The sequence below is a fragment of the Triturus cristatus genome, chromosome 11, assembly GCF_964204655.1.
Source record: "Triturus cristatus chromosome 11, aTriCri1.1, whole genome shotgun sequence".
Lineage (NCBI taxonomy): Eukaryota > Metazoa > Chordata > Amphibia > Caudata > Salamandridae > Triturus > Triturus cristatus.
In genome coordinates, this window is record NC_140594.1 from 444,022,804 (window position 1) to 444,047,114 (window position 24,311).

Genomic DNA, 24,311 nt, shown 5'->3' on the forward strand with positions numbered 1-24,311 from the left:
CCTCTGAAAACACCCGATACTAAACCATGTTTAACATTCGTAAGGGGCTGGCTGCCATGTAATGCTTGACTGCAACCTTCTACTCCACCCCAAATGGCCCATTAGCAATTCGAAAAGTTTAGTTTGCAGGAAAACTGTTAGTGTATAAAGCAGTGTTACGGACTATAACAAAAAGATCCTTGAAGTTTAAAGAAAGAAACGGAGCGCTCCTAACCGCTAAAGATTATTGTTAAAAAAGGAAGTAATTTAGGTCATATTTACAAATGTTTACTTTGTGTTAAATGAAACATGCAAGATGCGCTGGGCAAAGGTCGCTTTGCAGCCACACTGTAACTGTGTAACACCGTTTTTAGATCTCGGCTGTCGAAAGCAGCGCTTGCGCTGCGCTCGGCATTCGAGAGCTTCTTGGAGTTGATTCAGATTCGGAAGCTCTCGGAGGCGGAGTTGAAGCCCCGCCCATCTTTTTAATTGGCTAGCGTCAGCTTCTATGCAAAACGCTGGCTTTTGATTGTAAAGCGTGATGAAAGTAAACACGTGGCTCCTGTTCATACTCGCGCTCTTCGGCGGCTTAAGGCGATCACCGAGCTTCGCGTCATCGACCTTAAGTCCGAGCTCAAGCGTCTGTCTGAAGGCTGGTGGTACGCGCTCAAGCATCTGTCTGAAGGCTGGTGGTATGAGCAGGCGGGGGCACTTTTAGGAATGCATTTTGCTGTCTCTGGTTCTCGTCTATAGCGCTGTGCGGATTGAAGGCGCTCCTCGGCGGTAAGAAGATAGCTGGGTCATAAAAGGGTTATCAGTAGTGAAAGCGCGATGAAAGTAAACACGCGCCTGCTGTTCATACTCGCGCTCTTCGGCGGCTTAAGAAGATCACCGAGCTGCGCGTCATCGACCTTAAGTCCGAGCTCAAGCGTCTGGCTGAAGGCTGGTGGTACGAGCAGGGTGGGGGCACTTTTAGGAATGCATTTTGCTGTATCTGGTTCTCGTCTATAGCGCTGTGCGGATTGACGGTGCTCTGCGGCGCTTAGAAAGTTGGGTCATAAAAGGGTTCTCAGTTCAATGTTTGGTGTCCTTTTTTTGCCCGTTACATTTACTTATGACGCAGGGCCGAAAGCAGGGGGCGGGGATAGAGCGCCTCTCTTCTGTTTTTGAGCTGCTGTGTGTCATCTTTCTCAGGGAAGCCTGCCCAGTAAAGGGAGGTGGATGGGCACAGAGCAGGAACAGGACGGGCAGACTGACCCACTGCAGATTTCTGCTGTCTGTAGTCCGAGTTCACCCCCTCCCTGGATGCTTCAGGTAGGTGGAGGTGCTGTGACCCCCCCTCCCTTCTCAGTGAAGCTTGTCCCAGAGAGGGGCATGGATGGGCACGGAGCAGGCACGGTGTGGGCGAGCACGGCCTATGGCTGCATAGTTGTTATAGTAGGGCAGTAGTGGCCAGCCCCTTACCCGGGGAGCACCCCTATTTTGGGAGAGCCCTTCTCAAGGAGCACGGGTGGGTGGGCACGGTGCCCGAGCAGCACCCTGGGCCCTCCCTGCCCCGTTCAGGGAGCACGGATGGGCATAGTGCAGTAAATACAATAGTTTTCTGATGCGGCAGAATGCATTTTAAAGTCTAATTTCAGGGGGCGGTGTGCTTAATGTAGGGGTGCTTTACTCCTCTCCCTCACAGGGCCTCAAGGAGCAGGGACAGGGCAGGTTCTCTTACCACACGTCTCGCAGGTTCAGAGAACACATTGTGACAGTGAGGGTTCAGGACATCCCCAGGTCACGGGGCCTTGAAGGCGGTGCGCGGGGCAGCCTCAGGTCTCTTGGGACATTCATTTGTGACACAATGCATGTAAGTCAGTATGAAAAAGGAATACCGCTGAGTATGGTATACTCTGTGGGACGCCCCTCGCATCTTACTGTGTTTTTATTCACTATTTTTATTATGTGTACCTCTACTACCATAGTACAGCTGCTGCAGATACTAACAACGCTGGGAACAGAAGTAACCGCAGTAGTAATAACAATACTACTACTACTAATAAAAATGCCCACTCTGCCGGGCGCAGAGTCGAGCCAGGGGCGCCATGTCTTTCTTGGATAGCTGTCATGGTGGCACAAGCTGTCAGACATATTGAAAGTGAGTGTGTTTGATTCATTTTGCTCATTGTCATGAAATACGCCTCCTGTTGGGAAAGGCTGCACAGAACGTAAACCTCCAGAAGCGCCACCCTTCCTGCACACGGCCTGGTGGGACAGTGCACGCCCTGTGCTGGGTTTTCGCGCCCCCACGTCTCTCCTCTCAGCTGTTTGCCTTTTGTGTTTTTTTCTTGTGTGTTGGTAAACCTAAAGGAAAGGCGTGTGGATTCGAGCTGGCTCTACACCCCCAGCACATGGCATGCTTCTCATGGGAGGTGGGGCTGTCTGCCCATCCCGTGCGTCCAGGGCCGGACTGGGAACCAAAACCGGCCCTGGCAAAGAGCTTGGCAGCTAGGGTTGGAGGTGCCACCGAGCTCTTTGCCAATGCCGGTTTTTGGCCGATTTTGTTACAGGGCCGATTTTGCAGCATAGCTGCAAATATGGCCCTGTAACAAAACCGGCCCCCACCCGTGCGCCGCATTCAGGGACAGACTGGCCGTAGCAGGCACCGGGCAATCCCACAGTGCGCCGCATGGGTGGGGGCTGGTTTTGGGCCCCTGGGGGCCGATTTTGTTACAGGGCCGTTTTTGCAATGCGGCGCACCATGGGGCAAGAATAGACAGATGCGTGACGCATCTGCTGCCGTAAAGGTGACGCATTGCTGGAGTCGCGTCGCAAGCGCGACGCAGCTCCAGCAAGGCTCGGGGTGCCCCTATGCCTAACATGCTGTGTCAATCCCTACGCCTGCATCAAGCAGGCGCAGGGTTTTGACGCTGCATGGCTGCAAAAGTGACTGAGTGAAAACTTGTAGATTTCACTCAGCCACTTTTAGGAGGCGTCCTGTACCGGAACGCCCCCCCCTGCACCAGAACGCCCACATGTGGCGCCGGGCTTTACAACATGACGTATCTCCATAGATGCGTCACGTTGTAAATACCCCGCAGCATGGTGCTGGCTTTGCGGAGTACGGGGCTTGTAAATCTGCCCCTCAGAACCACTGATACCACACATTTGCATAGAATCACACGGCAACCGGCATACCGGAACATCGCTCTGTGTGCCTTGCAGCAGTGCTGAAGATTGAACAAACACAATTTCTGAACACCTTTTGCCCCTAAAGGAATTCAGAGAAACAAACACTACATTCAGCCACAATTCAATTGTGCCCGTTATAAACACTTGGATGCGACTCAGTTCGAATTATGCACTACACAAGAGCAATATGCTGCCTGTAAAAAAAAAAATGTAACACAACATCCTTGAACAAGCATTAAAAATGGAATAGGTCTCGCCTTTTATTAAGTTAAAGCCATTTGCTTTGCTATACAATACCATTAGCAAAGCAAATAGCTTTAACTTAATCAAAGGCGAGACCTATTGCATTTTCATTGCTTGTTTTTTTATACGTGTAAGTAGTTGGGGGACACGGCCAGAGGACAAAGCTTGAGCTCTTTGCAGATTGCTGCATATTAAGTGTTTGGAAAGGTTAGGTATGCTGGGAAGAGGTCACCTTGCTTTGGACCTATGCATTAGTAAGGATGCTTGTGATGTGAGCCTCTAACGATCTGTTGGCGAAGGTGAGGGGAGGAAGCTTGCAGTACAATAGGATATTTAACAATTCAGGCTTTAAAGTATAACTGTTTAATCATGTAAAAAACGGAAAAATATAACATTGGCATATTTAAGCAAGCTGTACCAGAAATGCTGCTTATAATGCACTTATACCTGTGTTTTTTTGTATTTTAAACACAAAGTCTGTGTTGGTATAAGCGTTTCAATTGCACATCTCCTGAAAGCAAACACTTACAGTGTAATACAGATAAAAATAACTTAAAAGTAAACATTGATATCTTTATCACAGGTACATATGCGGATAAGAGATTAGATACAGCACAGAAATCGCACTGTAACCCTGTGAAAGAGATTTTTATTTTTCCAAAAATGTAACATGTAAGCGTAGCTTAGAAAAGGTCACCTCCCCTTGGAGCCGCGCTCTAACACTCTAAACAACGCGTATTAAGCATGGCTGTAACTTGCTGGGGTAGAGGGCAAGATGCACGGCGTTTATAATAGGAATGTGATGCCTCCTTTAACAAAGGAAACAAGCCCGGGAGTGGTGCGTGCGCGCAGTCTTCACTTTTAATGCACTGCACTCATGCTTGTGGTGCTCCGCTGCACGCTCCCGCCAGGTGGATGCCGCCACAATCACAAGTGCAGTGCTTGAAATGTGAATACCGATGGCTAAAGGCCCTCCTAGGGCAGCGCATGTGCACTGCCCAAGCGAGACCTAAAAACTCAACCATATCTTGAATAAGCAATATCGGTAAGCGTCTCTGTGTTCTCTATGGCCTCTTGAACGCTCTTGAATGAGTGCACCCATTAAAAGCAAGGGTTTGTCAATAGGAACGTAGTCTTTGTCAAATCGTTCAGCCACGCAGGTTGGAAACCAGCACCATATTGTAGTGCAAAATGGAGCCTGTACAGGTAAGATTACGAACAGGTGAGAAGCGAGAAAATTATAAAAAAGGAGGTAAGGAGTGCCAATGAAATTGGGTGGGTGACCACATTTTCTCATATTATAAGGCAAAATGCTCAGGGTATACATGATTGAAGTAATATATCAAAGGAATCATGCAGTTGTGTACTACAGTGAAAAGACAGACCCAGTGGTAAGACGGCTAGATATAAGTGAGAGCGAATTAAATAGGAGGCACATATTGGCAAGTCGAAGCAATTGTTTATAAGAACCCATACACGATGTAACCACAATGTCAAAGGATAACATGTGATCTCATATTATGAGATTCATAAAAAGCTTCAAAATCAACGTAATAAAAGGTGTTAGTCAAAAAAATTGTTGCAGTTTGTATTGTGTAATAACAAACTCATGTTGTCAAGCAGTGGCGGTGCGTCCATTGGGGCGCTGGGGTGTTGCCCCACTAATGCCACATGGCCCCAACAACGTCGTTTACAAGTTCACTGGCTGGAACTTCGAAATGAAATCGTTCTTAACTCACGAATTCCTGCCGGCTGTGGCGGGTCACTGGGCCACGCCCGAGTCAATGAGGACACTGAGGGGGTGGAGCTGGGGCAGCATCAGGATTTGACAGACAGTCAGAGTCAGTTAGTCAGTAAAGTGCAGCAGCATAGTGCGCATGTTCGGATTTGGGCTGGTCATTTTTCCGACCAGCCCGAACATGTGCACTAGCCTGCACATTAGGAGACTGAGGGTTGCTTCATGCCCCAGCCCTCGGTCTCCTAATGGGCGGGGGTGTGTCCCTGCTCAAGCCAATCCAGGCGCTGCTGGAGCAGCGTCTGGATTGGCTGAGGCACGCGCAGACTGGCGCAGTCTGAGGCTGGCATAATCGGCACTGGGTGTGCTGCGCATGGATGGCACTTCGAAACGTATGACCAATCACTGTGCAGCCATGCAGACAGTGATTGGCCATTTCGTTGTGACGTCATCGCACTCCCAGCAGACCGCGTGGTGCCACACACACGACACACCTCGTGTTCAGTGCGACCTGTGACGTTGCGATTTTTGCTCTGCTTGCTTTCTAACAATAAGGTCAGTACTGAATAAGGTAATTTATTGGGACAGTGCAACGCTTTCTCTTGCGTGTGTTTGCATATGTGTGCGACTGTGATTGAGTGCACGTGCCTGTCTGTCAGTTGCTTGCATACCCATATGCTTTTTTACATGCTCCTCCGGGCCCTTCTTCTCCAATCCCCCTATTTCAGTCCCTCATATCTAATGTTCCGATTTCGCCGTTGGTGGGCCCCTCCCGCATGAGCCGCCGTCATCCACAGACCTTCACATTAGTTAGTATTACAGGCTGATGTCTCCCTGGGGATGGCCGCCATGCATGGCTCACTACAACTAGGCCCTGTACAGGCAGGGGGGCAGGCACGCGAAAATAACGCTTCATTATATATAAATTCCAGATTCCAGAGTAATTGTAAAGTTCAATCTGTAACTGTGTGCCAGATACTTAGTCAGTCACTGTATCACAGTGCTACCAACTTTTATGAAGGGCACTGAGCTTGCGCGGATCAGTGTGCCTGTACCTTCACCAACTTGGATCGTGGAAGCTTACTTTTAGAAGATGGCGCCCAAAGGAACATCTGAACAGTTTTTCTCTTTCTATTGCTTAACAAAGAACAACAATTGAAAAACGTGCAGTACAGCGAGGAATGATCTCCTCTCTGCCTTACGTATTCTTCTTCACCATGCTTGCACCTGGTCAGACTATGCATTGAAGTGGGAAGGCCAGGCTGATTGCATCGTAGTGCACTTCTATTTGTGAGAAAGTCAGGAATACACAGAAGCACTGTCCTCGTGTGCACACTTAAGTCTGCTCGTTCACCATTCTGCCAGTGAACTCCGTGTCCTCATTACGGCCCCCTCTCTGCACCTTCAGTAGGAATTCTGGACTGGTGAGTAATTAGTTTGCATTTCTTCCCGTCCTCCCTAGATGGAGCTAAAGGATGATAAATGCCCGGCTCATGGCGGGAGACGTGCCTGTGTGCTGTGTGTGCGTGTGTGTTATGTATGTTGTATGTGCCTCCGTGTGTGTGTGTGTGCGTTTGTTGTGTGTATGCACTTGTGTGTTGTGTTTGTGTGTGCATGCGTGTGTCCTGAACTGTGGTACCTCTTGATTCACCCAGGCAGGCACTGCACGTGCAAACAGGGCAGCACTGCCATTGCTCTTTAGACTCACAGACTGCTGCGGCACTATTTTTGGTTCCCAGTGCGGCTGGTTACACAGTGTTTAGTGTGGGAACCGAACCCAGGTTCTATTAGCACTATAGTGCAGTGGGTTCATTGTGCGGTAGAGTAGGGTCTACCTATGCTGTAGTACCATGGCCCGGTGACTAACAGAGGTGCAAGGGTAATGAGTTTGTTTCCACTGCATGTACACAGTTGCTAGTTGTGCTGTAGTCCGGAGGCTCGTGTCAAGTTGTCCTGTAGAGTGGGGCCTTTGGATATAGCTGACGCTGTCCTCCTGTAGTGCAGCCTTTTGGGGTTAGTTCTTTAGGGAATGGAGTCTAGATATTGTGTAGTGCGACTGTGCGAGTGCTGTAGAAGACCACCTGGAACCTAGCTGTCTAGTATGGTGGTAAAGCATTAGTTGTTCTGCGGATGGTGTGGGCTGCAGGGGTCTGGTTGAGCTGCATGAGTGTGTCTGTGCAAGTCCTGTGCTCTGTTGTGCTTTAGCTTGCCGTTCTGCTGTGTTCTGTGCTGTCCCGTGTATGCATGCTGCGCACAGTTCTGCACGGTGCTGTGCTCTATTAAGCACTGCTGTTTTGCATTGCATTGCACTATGTATAGTGCTTTACTTTAATGTGCTGTGTATTGTTGTGTTATGTTATATTCTGCTTTGATGTTCACTGCTCTAATCGAGTGCCAAGGGGTTTCCCGTATTGAATCGGATGTACGGATTTGTGCTTTGTCGTGTTCTATGTTGCACTGTATTGCACTGTTGTATGCTATAGTTTTCTGGACTGTATTGTGCGGTAACATTGTGTACTGTGCTTTTTATACCAGTCTTTTGTTTGCTGCACAGTTCTGAGGCTTGCTGGACTGTGCTGTGCTTTGCTACACTATACTTTGTGGTGTTTTACTATACTGCGCACTATTGATGTATACAGCAATGGCCAGCAGTCTGTGCTTTGCTGTACAGTGTTACACCAATCAGCGGCAGCTCTGCCACGGTTGGGCTCACAGCACTCTGACTCACAGACTGATGCGCCAGTGCTTGCAAACCGGATCCAAGCATATTTTGCTGTCACTGTGATTAATTAGTCTTGCATGAAGATCTGTGATTATACTGAATAAGCAGTGTTGGACCCGGCCTCGTGGCGTGGTCTTAACCCTCGTGGTTTGTGCTCGTCCCCCCGCACCGGCCTACACGGGCCGCCCTTTCAGGCCACCAGGGACCTCTCCTCCCTTCGAGGTCCCCCCTTGGATTGTACCCCTTTGCCTACACCCGCCTCAGCGGCCCCCTTTTCCAGGCCGCACAGGAACCCCTCATCTCTTCGGGGCTCCCCCCATGCTTGCTCCACGCACCAGGCCACGCAACCCGGCTCCCCCCGGTCCGCGGCCCCAGCGAAGCCCCGACCTCGAGGCACCAAGATCTGGCCAGGGGGCACCACGTGGCCACTTCACCTCTCCCGGAGGAGGAGAGTTTCGATGGGACCCCCGCCGTCCCCCCCACACCTAGGTGCGATCGTCCTCCGGCCTCCCCGGGCCTGGCGCCTCCCCCGCTGGGTGTCTGGCCTCTCCCAGCCCGGCCTCTCCGCCCACCCAGGCGCGAGGGTCCGGACATCAAAGAGCTCCAGACCTATATCTGGGGCAACCCCGCAAGGGAACGGCAGTTGTATCCCGGAGTCAAGAGCCCTGCTGATGGAATCGCGGCTGACCCTACGGAGAAGAACTCTTGCTTCACCCTGTACCACGAGCCCAGCTGACTGCGTCGCGGCTCCACCTTATTGAGACAAGGAACCTCACGGAACATCGGGGCCCTGCTGACGCAGTCGCGGCCCAACCTCGCTGAAGCCTCCCCCAGAGCCCTGCTGACGTCGTCGCGGCTCGAGCTGAACTAAACCACCTGAAGAGCCCTGCTGACCTGGTCGCGGCTCAAGCTCCACGAATTGATCACCAGAGCCCTGCTGACGCCGTCGCGGCTCGACCACTCCGGGACACGGAGTCCTTCCAGCTTGAGGAACAAGAACTGGGCCTAAGGTACCCTCGTACCCCGCTACTACCAAAGACTGTCCCGCTACCCCGTCCCTACCAAAGACTTTGAGACTCTTGCGGATCCCTCGATCCCCCCCTTGTATATATATCGATAACCGTAACCTCCTAAATGCTGATAAAGAATTGCTCATCCTGATAACCAGCCTCGAGTCCTGTGTGGTGGTGTTACTGTGCTAGTACGTTATAGGAGAAGGACCTCTCCTAGGAGTCTTCTCAGCAGCGCTCGGCCACTTCGTGCAGAGTGGGGGCCCCTCTGGGTGGTCTCTCCGACTCCCCCGAGGTCCGCCTTCCAACAAGCAGCTACCTATGTTATATGACATCTCTTTATTAATGTAATAACTGCACTTTCACAATTGCTTTATTAACCTTCCTGCTTTCTCAAATTTGCTTGAAAATGCACCATTTGTCCACTCTTTTTTCAAAGTTTTCGGGCGGGAAAAACCCCCCCAAGCCCGCCTTAGGTTATTCGGGCTGGCTCGCTACAGTGCAGTATAATAATCATTTTACGCCTCACCCCTTTCAAATGTCACCAGCCACCACTGTTGTCAAGATAACTTGTGAAGCATAGAAGAGGGAGAAATATGTATAGTGTAGATAAACAATGCAGGAGACACCCTCGCATTAGCTTCATAAAAGCTCAATGGTCTGAAAACTATGCGGTGGGCCTCAGGATAGTGAAGGAGGTACAGTTGTGCATGATATAACAAGGTGGGTAAGTGGGATCTTCCATTATAACTCATATCTCTGCATCTTTGTTTAGTCCTTTCTTCACAGTTTGGTATCTGAGAATGAGCTCTCTTTCTCTCATGCGGAGTCTCTGTTCACTGTCTCCAACTCTAGGTAGTTTGGTGATGACCTCTATCCCTCCAAAGTTAAAGGTTTTGTTGTGAGGATGGATACTCTGAAAGTGGTCGGTAAGGGGATGTCCAGTTTCAAATTCATGAATATTCCTGTAGTGCTCTTGGATCCTGGCTCTTAAGAGGGTTTATTGTACTCCCAAAGTATGGTAAGTTACAATGGATCAAACCTGTAAAGGACATGTGATCCTCTACAATAGTGACCCTTTGTGGTAGAGGATTTCCAATCACATTTTTCTACCAGCTCTGTTCTACAGACCCCTACTACCATCCCTATTGTTGAAGCACTGAATTGGTGCACAATATATGCAATTGATCACTACTGAGATGGAGTCCCTTTTTATTGAGGCAGCTCCAGACTTGCTGCTGCTTATTCAGTGAGTTCAACCCACTGAAAGTTAGGGACATTTACTTAAAAAAGCACTTGTTTGAGCCTATTGGTGATGCTTCAAATAAAACAGCATTCCCTGTTTGGCACTCATCGTTGGCCAACACACTCTCCCCCACCTCTCCTCCCAAAAACATAAACAAACTCTGAACAGCAAACGAGAATGAGCTGTTTACTCAGGTTTCGGAAACCTACAATCACTGAAAGGGAGAAACCTTCCAAAGGAATAGTGATCGAGTAGAAAGAAAGCAGGCTATTGTTCCAGGGTTAAACTTTAGAGTCTTAGAATAATTTATGTATAAGTACTTGCCTGTTCCCCTCCCTCAATACTGGCACTTAGGAACATTCCAGCTGCTGAAATGGTGCATTATGAACTGCCCACTGTTAAATGAGCAACCCCCTGAGCTCCATCTGCCTTCAGAGACTTTCTGCTCTGCTCTGTCTTTTCTCCTCATCTGTCTTCTTCGGGTCAGAGATAACAACAGCATTGTCCTGTGCACTGCTCTTGTTTGGACAATGGGTCTCATTACGGTGATGGTGAGTCTAAAACCGATGTCTCATTGGTGTCAGAGCCACCAATATCTTCCCTTGCAATCTGCCCACCGCATTATGATGTGGAGGGCAGGGGCTCCGATGGGCTCAAGGAGCCAGTCAGTGCTTCGGAGGGTCAGTAATCCCTACAATAATGACAGTTCTTGCTCAGGCACTGTCATAGGAATTACAATGCCCCTTTCTGTCTGCCTTTTCATTGCAGGGCCCTCTTCTCCCCTGGCCCTCGACTACGGGGCCCGGTCTAACCATCCCTGTGCAATGTTTCACGTACCACATGATGCCATCCACATGGCGCAGGGATGTTTTCAAAGTGTTTTACTTCTGTTGGGGCGTGTAGAAAATATATACATTGCGACCGCCGTGAAGGCGGTTGCATTGTAATCAGGGCAGCAGCACTGCCGACTTCTAGTCGAGTGGTTCTGCTTCCACCACGGTGCACGACTTGTGTCTGACTGTTCACCATTCAGGCAATAGTTTCTGCCATCCTACAGGAGCATTCTGTCCGATGTTTGTGCCATTTTCCTCAGCATGCAGACCCAAAAGCACTTTGGGCTCTATATGGGAGTGCATAGCCTTATGTTTTCCATTTCATTGAAACATAAGCCTTAAGAGGTGGCCCCACAGATACATGAAGTAGTGCTTGTATAGGTAATCAGTAACTAGGCAGAAGTCCCTGCAATTTTCAGAGGCATAATGGAGAGGTCTTGAAACAGTTAGAAGGTACATCCCCTGAAAGTCACATACAATTTCTCTCTGAAAATCCTCATGAGTTGTTCTTTTTCCTCAAAATTGTTTCTACTGTGATGATGTCTACTGTGGTGTCAGCCTGAGAGAACATGGCAGCCACACTATGTGTATGGTCCAGCATGATGGGAGGAAAGCCCCTGATGGTCTTTAGTAGATATCATCACCATGGTTGGCTCCCTGTTCCGAATATTCTTTACCCTGCTTCTGTTATCTAAGTCTTCCTGTATTGTTTGGAGCTCAATGTCCTGCTCTTTCAGTGACAGTTTTTTTTGCCTGGGGAGCGCCTGGTCTTCACTGTGCATGTTGATGGTGCAATCTAGGTCATCGATTCTGGTGCCTAGCTCAATGATTTTAGCATGTATTTCTTAAGTGCTTTTCTTTGTGTCAGTTTTGTTGTAACCAGTTTGGTAGTAGAACTCAATGAGGAAGTTCTCCATCTACTCATGGGTGATAGGAGCCACTGAAAGATCTCTATCTTCAATCAGACCTCCACTTTCCTGCCACCAGTCACGGCAAGGGGCCACCTGTGACCACATCAGCGAGTATTTTGTTTCTTTTTTTCACCAGGTTAGGGTACTGGACACAAGCAAATAAAGTACCTTTAGAAGACATGTAAGAACTCAGACTTTTATCATCACTGCATGGGTTCTGCACTACTACATCCATATGTGGTCACAATCACACAAACATCACCAGGGCATGCCAAAGGAAACTTACAAATATATATAACTATGGGATGCAAGTCTTATACTTAAACTGATACCTTAAATGCATGGGTCCCTGTGACCTCCCAGTCTGGCATGCTATCCACCACAACCTCCCCCACCTTTGTGGATCTTGGGCACTTGATTGCCCTCACACAAATCCAGCCCTTCCAACCCAACTCCTCCTCTCATCTACTCATATGTGCTTTTGTAACATTTGTTTGCAAAGGTCAAAGTAACAAATGGGGGTAATAAAATAAATGCTTTGCCCCTCACTGCTGACCAGTACCTTCGCGGAGCCAAGCACCCTGTGTAGTTGGAATAGTAATCCCCCCTCACCACTGGCCAGCACCTTCATTGAGACAAGTCCCCTGTGTAGTTACAATAGTAATTTTGTCCCCTACCACGGACTACCACCTTCCTTGAGGCAAGAATCCGGTGAAGTAAGAATGGTAATTTTTCCCCTCATCACTGACCAGCACCTTAATTAAGGCAAGCTCCCTGCTGAGTTAGAATAGTAATTTTGCCCTGCACCACTGACCAGCACCTTCCTTGAGACCAGTACCTATCCGGAGGTAGATCATTTTCTAAAATGTACCCCTCAAAAATCTTCTTCCAATATAAAAAGTTTAGTGTAAATGTACAGAAGATTTTCTTCAGATATTTTAATCAAATTCGATAGCTGGTTGTATGTCCAGAGTCTGCGAATGAATTAGAAAAATTAAGTTAATTTTAACTTTGGGGATTTTTTTTGCTTAAAATTAAATGTGGTTTGTGTTAAATATACAATTACTTCCGACAGAAGATGAAAATTCTATTCTATTTCTATATCCAAGATCTGTGAATTTATTAAAAATGAATTTTAGGTTTGCGAATTAATTGTTTCCTAAGTAACAGTGTTTTGTCTAAATCTTAGACTTACTTCAGTCAGGCAGTGTTTGAACTCCAAACTGTTAGTTGTCTCCTCCTACTCCAGCTGAGTATCGTCACCAGGGAAGTCAGTGTACCACTGAGATGAAAATGTTGGTTGGCTGAATTTATAAGTTAGATCGAGGTTAACGAAATATAAATTAAATATGTTTTGAAATCAATTTTTTTGACTGCTTCAGAATCTGACAGAATGTATATTTATTATGTTGTGTGTAAAATGTTGTTTTTTATGTTCCATTTTAGAATCACAGCCATTTTCAGTATTTACACAGCAATTATAGTGTAAATAGTGGCAGGACACCCGTGTCTTATGCTTTGGATGAATATGCTGGTTTTGCCACTGAGTGTGCAGTGTTTTTTGCTAAAATTGTTTCGATGACTACTTTGAGTGAATTACATCCTGAAAAATATATTTTTAATGTTTTTGATATAACATTTCATTTTTTACTTTTTTTATTGTTTTTTTCGTAACATCAATATTTGTTTATCATAGGATAATTAAAAAGCAATTTAAATGGCATACGTTGTATTGGAATATGTGGTAATGGAATGCATTGTAATGGTACCTTTCATGTATTCCTAGGAACATGCGTTGTGATGGCTTTCGTTGTGAAATCATGCGTTGTAATGGTAGGTGCATTGTAAAGTCTGCATTGTAAAAGTCTGTGTTATAATGGTATGCGTTGTAACATCATATAATCATTTAACACCCATCATCCCTCTTGTAGAATATTGCTATACCACTATTCCAAGAGGGATAACTAATATTTATTGATTTTAATGTATAGGAGCCAACCACTGCATGTTTCAATTGTTGGGAACTGAGCTGGAAGACAGTGATAGGTTCAGTAGTTCTAGCAGGGTAGGAGCGATGCTCTTAGAGCCTTATTCTAAGATGCGGGGGTGGCTGGGTCAAAAGGGGATCCTGACTTGACTAGGCTAAATAAAGATGACAGATGATTGTGGGTGATGACAAGAAAGGTTGGAAGACCCTGTTCTGAGCAACCCAGGGGTTGGCTGCCTGTAGAGAGCGTAATCGGTTGTATCTTGTCAGGTGAGGATGAGTAAATATCTAAGATTTTCAAAGGAAATGAAGGATGCCCGTGGTGGATACTCTGTTTTCACCTCTATAAGTGACTTCAGAATTGGGTGAGTTGGAGGCCTTCTCAATTTTAATGGTGTAATAAGAGGCTTGTGAGGCTCTGACCTCGGAAGTGGTAATTCCTGACTGCATCTGAGTACTCAAGATTACTCGGTTCATCTTAGACCTTCCTCCATTTCCTCGATAGCCATTTGCATCTTCTTCTGTGTTAACAGATGAGGGGAAAACTATACCCTTACAAAAGTCACAGTCAGTGCTAATTACATGTTATTGAAATACTTAAAACAATAATCCCTCCTCTGTAATGTATATTGTGTGTCCAACAATGCTGAAAATAGTTGCATTACAGCTGTAAATGACCCACCAATTTAACAGTTAAATCAGCATATAATCACCAGAAATGGTGAAAACATCATATCCTAGGCTATAACGTAACCTTTCCCATTTCATACATAGGTGAAAATATCTCCAAATGCACACTATGTGATTGTCTACCAACAAGGTAGTTCTGAATAAAACAATTAAAACACATATTGATAGGTAAACAATAACAAATGCTGAAGAGAGTTAACTTTCACTTTGCACATGTAAGCATTAAACTACACTGCCTTCGGTGGACACTTCAGAGAATGCAGACCATCATCCCCAATCATCTTTAGGTCTCGCCTACGTAGCGCGCATGCGCTGCTTAGGAAAGACCTTTATCCCTCGGCACAGCTTTGAGGACAAAAACGTGCACGCGTTGCATTGCTTCTGATGGCAATGCGTGCACGTCTGGAGATTCCCTTGCAGGAGCGAGCCGCACCATATGGTGGCACCATATGGTCGCAATCATCGTGCCTTGGTGCACGCTCCAGCAAGGTAATCGCGCAGGCCACCTCCTCCTGCTGCAGCGCGAGGCGTGCACTTGTGCTGGTTGAATCTGCTCAGAGTCGAATGCAAGGCGAAGGCAATCGGATGTTGGTATTCATCTGGAGGGAGGCGGTAGGTAAGACCCTCTCTTGGGAACTTCACACCTGATTAGGGTTGGTTGGTATGTCTGTTTTCTATGTGGGATGGCAAATCTATAAGGTTATTACATTTTGAAATGGTTTATGGTTATAAAATAGTGCATGGAAGTGGAAGACCCTTTTCTATCTTCACCTGTTGAGTGGTTTCTTCCGTGGACACACACAAACCATGCAGTGCGCTGTAACTAAAGCTCCCTGATCTTGGAATATGAGTTTATTAGCACGCGGGCACGGGTTGTGGACTGTAGTAAACAACATTGCTACTAGAACCATGTCTCCGGTTAAATAATATTCTAGTTTACAGCTTGTTTGATTTGGAACTCGAGGCACAGATAATATTGCAGCATGGTCCACATCATCTCTATCATCATGGTAAATAACGTGACACCATTTTGGTGCATATACTATTTGTGAATGTAGGTTGTTCGAAAGGGGTTTAATACAACCTCGAAATTATGGTAATTGCAGAGGACGTGAAAGAAAGGCGCAGGACTGTTTGTTTTTCTTATTGTAACTCTTAAAAAGTAGTAATTTAATACACAAGGTCCTATTGGAGTCTCCTGCGGTACCTGGGGAGAAGTGCAGCCGGTATTGTGCTAGTCTCACAACTTGTCTCTGCCACGTGTGCTGTAATTAAGTAAACATCGCTACAGAAATAGCTCAGCACACACAAAACTGGTTTTACAAACAATGTATGCTGCTATTATGTTTATTGTATGTATATTGTATATTATGTCTAATGTATGCTGCTATTATATCTATGCTATTATGCATTATGCTATATGGTTTTACAAACAATGTATGCTGCTATTATGTCTATAATGTATGTCTGCCTGTGACCAGAGGTCACAGGCAGACATACAGTGCTAGGCCTAGTGAGGGGCGGAAGTATTTTCCGTGTGTGCTGAAGAGGCTGAGACAAGTGTATGAATGAATGAATGAATGAATGAATTCTTTTAGACAATTGTAAATTTAGCATTCTGTTTCCATAAAAGCCTCTTTTTCCTGCTTCCCAGGCAAGGAAGAGTCTCTGTGTAACATGTCACTGTCAGAAGCGACCATTTTATCATACGCTGTTCTGTGTTTCTGACAGTATGAATTTTAGGTGACTAAAGCCTTTGTGTGTTTTGTGATTGCTTTTTGTCAGATTCTCAGCAGCCATGGTTTAAGCGTCCATCCTTGCTCTCGGCCTTCTAAAAAATAAGCATTGGCATAGTCAATAGGTCTCACCTTTGGGACCTTATAAGTGTTTAGCCATGTAACAGTTGATGGTGTTGCACCAAGGATATTGTGCTGCATAACTAAATACTTATAAGGTCCCAAAAGCGAGACCTATTGGCTATGCCAATGCTTGTTTTAGTATGTCCCCTCTCTCAGTTTTTCGCTTCCAGCATACCGAGCTAGTAAGGTCTATGTTCTTATACTAACTAAGGGTGGGCGTAGTGGGCGTAGTGGGGCTACGTGAAGCAGCACGTAGTGTGCCCAAATCTACGCACACTACGTGCTTCGCGTAGCCCCACTACGCGCCACCCGCCTCCCGCCCGCCTTCCTTTTAAATCAAACCCCCGCATTTACAATAAATACTAAATTAAAGAAACTTACCTGAAACGTGGCGTCTCCGGGGCTCCCTCTTCCATTTCAAACTTCTTCTGACAAATGCGCATGCGCGGAAGCCCGCGCATGCGCATTTCTTGCCAGAAATGCGCATGCGCGGGCGTCCGCGCATGCGCATTAGTCAGAAGAAGTTTGAAATGGAAGAGGGAGCCCCGAAGACGCCGCGTTTCAGGTAAGTTTCTTTAATTTAGTATTTATTGTAAATCCGGGGGTTTGATTTAAAAGGAGGGCGGGCGGGAGGCGGGTGGCAGCGGCAGGCAGCTACGCTTCGCCCTGGGTGTGCGTAGCGCTAGCCTGCTTCGCCTACTTCGAAAACTGCGAAGCAGGCAGCGCTACGTACACTACGTGGGCGAAGCGTAGTGTCTCGCCCAGGGTTAATACTAACTGCCATAATCTGCCCTCCATCCGTTAGGCTGAATACAGTGATTACTGTGACTGTCTTGTCTTCAGATGCCATATGTCAGCATGGCCATAAGTTCTTCTTTGACCACTGCTGGTGTCAGGCAGCCAGAGCTGAATGGCGCACTCTGCATTTTCAAAAGTGAGCATGCTCACTGCTCAGCCATTCAGTGCATGCACAATGAGGCGTTCAGTAGATTCTGCTACTCTGAGTTTCACTTCTACTGGTGAGGGAATTGGATGGAGCCAACAGCAAGCTTTCCAGTACTGTAAGTGCTTCTGTGGCCGTAATAGGCAGTGAGGATAGAACAATTTTCAGACTACTTGTGCTGTCAACAATGTTACATCACTGACCTCATAGGGATTCTGGAAAAAAAATCACATAAAGAATAAGTTTTGCAAATGAGCCACACCGATTAATTAGCTAAGATTGTAGTATGTAGGTGATGTTGAATTTAGGAGCACACTGTCACAAATATATTACTAAAGCACGGACTGGTAGCCATTGTCATTTACAAACAGAATATTTTCTATTAGAATGACCGCAACATTTTCAAAGACATACAATTTTACTGATTAAGCTATATAGTAGACAAGCAATAATGTATGTGAGTAAATATTTGTCATTTGCACATCACCAAGTAAAGTGTTGATTTGTTTTGACCCTATTAAAGTATTTGCTTCCATCACAATTTAGTATTAAAATAACGTGATTCGCTTGTACTTTCCTCTTTATTTATATACAGCCTTTCCTTTCACACAAGCAAGATTTTTTGATAGTTCACTTTACAAAATCAACACACTTCGTAGTAAGCGAAAGAAATGTAAACACCAGTCTCCATGATAAAAGGAAAAGCAACAATTTGCCAGAACACCAGACTGACATTTGAGCTTTGATTTTGCCCTTGGATGCCCAGCAAATATTACAAGATAAAAGCAAAGCTTAAAGTCTCTTTCAGGTTGGTTCAGCTTCTGAGCTTTAGTATAGTTTATTTAGGTGCACTATCAGGGCTCATGAGGCTGTTGTTGTTGGGCCCCCTCCCTCCTGGTAGCTACCCCCCTGATCCAAAGAGATGTGCTCCATTGATTGTTCAAGAAGGTTATATGCAGAGGCTGGTGGATCTCCCACACTGGGCCCATTTCAGTGCTTGAAGCAGCGAAAGTTTAATTAATCATAAAACTGAAATGGGTAAACAGGCACATATGTTCTTCCTTACCTTTTTGTTCATTGCTACTAATGAATGCAGTACTATTTGGGTGACTAATATCCAGATGAAACTGAAGGACTCTATGAAAGGAGTATCTTGCACTGGAAGAATTTAGCAAAGTGCACACAGTATAAAGTTCAGCAAACTGTCCTAAATTAATTTTAGTCATGGGAGACCCTAGATATGAAGCTTGAGCCTAATGACAAATAATACATATTCACTGAAAAAAACAAAGGTTAAAGTGGCAGTAATGTGACGTTAGGTGAGAATAAGCAGGTACTTCAGTTGACTATAACTGGTAAATTTCAGTGCTTCTTGGAGTTTATAATGTACCTTTTTAATTGACATTTTCTCAGTTCTATTATGTCACTTTAACCTTTGCTTTTTCCACAGAATTTTTTCATGTAAAGTAAGATATTATAACTATACCTAATTAGGCCTACCCTGTGTTTCTCACTGCCGAAGGCCTTACACAGAGTGGTTCCTGCCGTGCATGGTTGTTGGCATGCACAGCGTGGGGTTGGCCACCAGGCCTGACCTGTGGGCATACCCTTGTCCAGCCCCCCTCAGGTGCTAAACCCTTGCAGTACATGGCCTTTGGCCCCTGCACCCAACCCCCTGCTGTCGATCAAGACCACTTTGCTGGCCAACCCCGGTGGTCTTGCAGCACGCCAAGGCCTCTAACTTTTTTCCACAGTGCTGTGATAGCGGAATACCACCACAAAATTACAAGTCGGCTACATTTAATGTTGATATGGTACCACAGAACCGCAGTGCTGCAAAAAAATCTTCTTTTTAATTTAACACCCGTCAGTGAACCTCTGGGACTCCCCTGTCCCACAAGTGGGTCAAGGTACTCCTATCCTGAACTCTTATTCCTTATTTGTATTTGTCTTTAATGACTTGGGAATCGAGTGCCTGATTAATTAAATAGCGGTCACAACTTTCTCTTCATGTTGTGGCCAGCCAACCAGACCACGTAGTTTGAGCTTGTAGTACTGCTGTTCTTAGCTTTAGTTCCACAGTAGTTCTGCTTCGCTATTGATGCATTGATTTTTAGCCTTAATGTTTCAAAACCTACACGATCTCTCTGCTCAGTAAAGGTCTTTCATTTGTCCCCACCACGCATCCTAACTTCCTTGACCTACAGGCTGAACTCCTCAGAATTTTTAGACGTCTTCGCCTTCATGCTTATTTTTTTAACAATGCCAAACCCATTCCCACTTCCTACACACCATTCCGCCCCCCGTCTAATTTTTTCCCCACGGCCAATATGGTACCGGCGGAAATCATCACCTTTGAAAAAATGGTGCTCAAAGACCTCACTGTACTCAAAGATAAGAAGAAATTCATTCCGTTTAACATATCTCTTCAGGAAAATAAGGCAATTGAATCCTTGAAGAATAACAACTCCCTTATCATTAAATCAGCAGATAAGGGTGGCGGTATTGTTCTGCAAGAACTGGATGATTATAAAACTGAGATATTTCGTCAACACAGAACATTACTGTAGACTTCCTAGGGACCCCACCACTGAATTACAGGCTCTTATACTTCAAATTACTACCGAAGCCAGAGATGAGGGTTTCCTTAGCCCTAAAGAATTCCAATTCCTCAATGCCAAGTCACCTAGATTACCGGTTATCTACACCCTCCCGAAGATACATAAACACCTCACTTCCCCTCCTGGCCGCCCAATAGTCTCTGGTTGTGGTTCTATATTAGAACCATTAGGCCAGTATGTTAATTATTTCATCAAAGATTTCGTACCTAATACTCAGTGCTACATTAGGGATAGCATGCATATGATCAATTTGATTGAACATCATCCCTTTAATTCTTCTGAACACCTACTCTGCACTCTTGACGTGGAATCACTTTATACAAATATTCCACAGACCTTTGCCCTACAAGTGATTCAACAAGTCCTTGACTCCAGACCTAGACCACATGCAGTCCCTACATTATTTCTTTTGAAATTACTTGAAATATGCCTTACCCCGAATTTCTTTTGTTTTGATGACTTATTCTTCCAGCAGGTTAAGGGTACTTCGATGGGCGCTATTTTTGCCACAGTTCTTTCAGACAAACTAAAAGCTCGTGGTTACCCTAAACGACTTGTCCGCAATGCCCAGAAACGGGCCTGGTACTGCCCTAGGGAAACCTTGCTCACACCTAACCCCAAAAAAGAAACTAAAAGAATTGTATGTGTCACCACTTTTTCGGTTATTTCTAATCATGTTCGCAAATCTGTCATAAACATTGGCCCATACTAAATGCAGGTATACTCAATCTGGAAAGACCATTGTTTGCTTTTCGTAAAAATCGAAATTTGAAAGACCATCTAGTGCGTGCTGCGATCCCTAGAAAAGCACCCCCTACAACACTTAATGCCCATTGGGGTCTGACTCCTTTGGTTGGACATGTCAAATGTGGTAATTGTAATCTATGCGACTATACATTGGAAGGTAAAACTTTCTCTTTTGGCAGCACTGTTATCAAATCTAATGGTTTCTCGAACTGTAACACATGCAACGTGATTTACTTGATCCAATGTCCATGCAACAAGAACTACATTGGTCAGACAACTCAGAAGATCAAAACAAGAATCGGTCAGCATCGCAGCAGGATTCGCTGTAATGTCCCAAATGCACCATTAGTGGAACATTTCAAACTGGCCAACCATCAAGACAATGAGATCAAATGGACAGTCCTACGAACCATCAAGCTGCCTCCAAGAGGTGGGGATTTGTCTCAAATCCTCAATAAAGAAGAGTTGAAACTCATTATTCTTCTGGACACTATCCGTAACGGTCTTAATAGAAATGAGGACTGGCTTGCCCTTATTTAAAGAATCAAGGTCCTTTATTCTAAATTTCCGATAATTGCCTAATTTCTCGTTCTGTCTTAAAAGAATTAATTCTTTATTATCCTGTCAACCTATTTGACCTGTTGCTGATTATTGTTTTTCTTGTTGGCTCTTATCCTTTCTCTATCATTCCTTGTTAACTACACTGACCCAACATGGCCGACAGTATTCCGTCACGCCTGCCTATATTTACACACATTGCACGTTCTGTCACATGACACGGTCGCTGCCGGTCACGTGTCTCTCCCTTGTTGGTTCAAGTAACTGAGTCCCTTCTCCGTTTTCACCCTGCGATCGTGCAGCCACTATATTTCTGGTAAGAACCTGTCCCGTCTCCCGATTCCCGTTCATCGGCCCCCCTCCCTCCCTGACTCCCCCTCTTCGTTCTCTCATAGGCGTATCTTGGATATCCATACCGCCCTACACGGAAGCCAATTATCCTTGCAGCTCCGTTCAACCCTCTTCCTGCACGCCGTTACGAACAAGTGGTGAGTCTCTTCCCAAATTGGTTCCCCTCATCCTTGTTTCAATTCCCCTTCCCTTACACCTGGTTTTTTTCCCCGTAGTTCCAGCGGTTGCCCGCCAATGATTATCCGGTCCCTGGCCGGTTGCCCTCCTTACCACAACCCCATCTGGGTCCCTCTCAATTGTTAGCGACGATTCTGTGCGCCTACTACCGAGGTTAGTTTTTTGCCTCCTGCTCATTTGCCTCGACCCCCACCGGGTTACTGTACGTCCCATATCGGGTTCACGCTAATCCCGCCATTCGCCATCGCTAATTATGTCACCAGTTCACATCTCCCTGGTTATAATTACGCGCACCTAGTGCTACTGTGGCTCAATTCACAAATACGGTTATTTTTCCTGCTAACTGTTCACGCCGGTTATTGCACACCGCACATTCTCCTTCCATTCGCTATTTGTTCTCACGCCATGTCACCTTGCTCATTCAGGTTTTTTCACTATTGAAATTCTACCTTAATCACCTTCTCCTTTATTTTAATGTAGAACAAATTCCTTCGCCATCACAATAGCTCACTCTGGATCATGATTTGTTCAGGTTATGTTGTGCATGACCACTGTCATTATTGAGTAAATTCATTATCTATAGGATGTTTTTAATGTATGTTTTCTTCTCTTTTCCTTCTTCATCTTTTTACAGGAATTGTATTCTCAGGCTTGGTTATCTCTAGTCCTGATGATGATCTATGTATTGCTTAGATAGATCGAAACGTCGTCGACCCTATGTACAAACATGCATGTTAAACACATATGTTAAAAATTGTGCATGTCATTGTACCGCCCTGAAAGCTTGCCTTTGTAATTGCTATCGGCAATAAGCTTCTCTTTTCAGCCTGATAAATGTTGTTTTTTTTTTGTGTCACTGTATGTAATTGTGTTAAGTGTTGAAGGACGCAGGACTGTGCTCCACTCGATATTCACACGTATGCTTATATTATCCTTTCTTTGGATCATTAAACTTCAATGTCCCGGCTGGGCATTGTATAATAATATAGAGCCGATTCTGGTCTATATTTCTCTTTTGTTGAATTGTTTTTGAAGGACCTATTGTTTTTCAAATTAGTAAGTACCCTAGGTCCTTCCTACCTTACGGGGTTCCCCTTGTTAAGTATAAATATATCCACAAGTGGGTCAAGGTACTCCTATCCTGAACTCTTATTCCTTATTTGTATTTGTTTTTAATGACTTGGGAATCGAGTGCCTGATTAATTAAATAGCGGTCACAACTTTCTCTTCATGTTGTGGCCAGCCAACCAGACCACGTAGTTTGAGCTTGTAGTACTGCGGTTCTTAGCGTTAGTTCCACAGTAGTTCTGCTTCGCTACTGATGCATTGATTTTTAGCCTTAATGTTTCAAAACCTACACGATATCAAACAAAGCACACGTTTTGGGGAAAGATCAAGCTCTCTACCAAATTTGGTGTAATTCTGTTCAGCCGTTTTGGCTGTAGCACAGTTAAATTTTCCTATGCACAGTGTTGTTATCAATTATGTCATTTCAGATGTCATTAGAAATGTTATCAATGCAGTTATTGAACATGTCATGAGTGATGTGTTATACAAGGGTAGAAGCAGTATAGGCTAGTACCTATAGTTACTTTAGGTTATGAGTTATAATTAGTTTAGTTAACTAGAACTGGTCAACTTTAGTTGTTTTGTTAGTTTAAAATGTTATGTTTTAACTGACATTTTTGCCTACCTATAACTCCCCTTTAACCTTTGTTTTTATCTGTGAATTACTAAGGTTCTTTTTTATATAAAGTCAGTTATTTTTAAAAATCATAACTAGAACGTCACGCTAGCCTTAAATTGTTTCAGTGAATTTCTATGTATTTTAAGACAAAGCAAGATGCCAATCGACGCCCCAACCCCCTTTTTTAAAACTTGTTTGGAGTGCTGTGGATCGGTTATGATTCTCCTTCGTGTCGCACTGAGTGTTGCATGGATCCACAGATCCATAGAATCCCCCCCCAAAATTTTTGTTATTTGTATTATTTGACCTATCCACAAGGCCCAGCCCCCTTATATCTTATTTGTTTTATTTTTTAGGACTCGATCCTCGATTTCTAGGATGAGGCCGTAACTTGTCTTTCATATTGTTGCCAGTCAATCAAAACGTGTGGCTGAATTTGTGGATCTGTGGACCCATCCCAGATCCTCCACAGAGCCTCTGCAGCCTGAAAAAAGAAAAGAATATATATATATATATATGTGATCAAGGCCCTTCGGGCTGAAATGCATAATGGCTGTGCAGGTTTTGGCAGAATAAAGAAAATAATTTAGCACCTATTTGGCAGTCCGTGCTCCATTTTTCTTTGAAGCAGACTGAAGCGCCTTTGGTGGGTGGAGTGTTCCTGATATATATATATATATATACACACACACAATTTGAGCCTTTATTTCTCGAAAACGACTGCACAGATTAACGTTAATTCACAAGAAAATACTTTCTGGATGAGGATATAGGTTTCCACCAAATTTGTTGTAATTCTGTTTAACTGTTTCTGTGGCTATGTCTAAAGATCCAA

General features: G+C 45.1%; 1 long non-coding RNA gene across 1 annotated transcript; it reads left to right on the top strand.

Moving 5' to 3' along the window:
- Positions 1-554: 554 nt before the first annotated feature.
- Positions 555-24,065, top strand: LOC146784419 (uncharacterized). Its single transcript, XR_014970682.1, has 3 exons — positions 555-762; positions 13,643-13,689; positions 23,833-24,065. It is a non-coding gene; the product is annotated as an uncharacterized LOC146784419 (long non-coding RNA).
- Positions 24,066-24,311: the final 246 nt, after the last annotated feature.